Raw genomic sequence first — 789 nt, 5'->3', positions numbered from 1 at the left:
TCTTTTGTATTCCATTCGCCTGAAAGTTTGTTTCCCATCCTCTTACTCTGAGTCTGTGGTTGTCCTTTCTAGTGAGGTGAGTCTCTTGAAGGCAATAGATTGTTACCTGATGATATTTTATCCATTTTGCCAATCTATGTCTTTTCAGTGGTGGATTTAGTCCATTCACGTTTAGGCTAATAATTGAAATGCAAGAGTTTATCCCTGTCATAAGGTTCTTACAGAGTTGTTCCTGTTTGTTTGTTGTCTTTCTTTGGGTTTTGGAGTTGGTTCATGTGTGTTTTTAATCTTTTGCCTGTACTCTTGTGAATAATCCTGTTGTTCTTTTTTCTTTTTCTTCTGTGTTCATTACTTTCTTAAGTGTTTCTTGTAGAGGTGGTCTGGTGGCAGCGTAGGTTCTTAGGTATTGGATATCTGGAAAATATTTCAATTCTCCCTCAATAATAAAGCTTAGTTTGGCTGGGTAGGTTATTCTTGGTTGAAATTGTTTATCTTTTAGAACTTTGAAGATAGGGCTCCCAGTTCTCCTGGCCTGCAGGGTTTCTGTGGATAAATCTGCTGCTATTCTAATTGGTTTTCCCTGGTAGGTAGTCTGGCCTTTTTCTCTTGCTGCCTTTAGGATTTTTTCTTTTATAGCTACTTTGTTTAGGTGAATTAATATGTGTCTGGGAGTTGGTCTTCTCATTTTTTGTCTTGCAGGGTTCTCTGAATCTCTTGTGTCTGGATTTTTTCATCCTTATTGAGATGAGGGAAGTTTTCTTGAATGATTTCATGAAATGTTTGTTCCAG

This window comes from Carlito syrichta, unplaced genomic scaffold, assembly GCF_000164805.1.
Source record: "Carlito syrichta isolate Samal-C Ts95f unplaced genomic scaffold, Tarsius_syrichta-2.0.1 Scaffold305645, whole genome shotgun sequence".
Classification (NCBI taxonomy): Eukaryota; Metazoa; Chordata; class Mammalia; order Primates; family Tarsiidae; genus Carlito; species Carlito syrichta.
The sequence above is the reverse complement of the archived record's forward strand: the minus strand, read 5'-3'. Positions refer to the sequence as shown.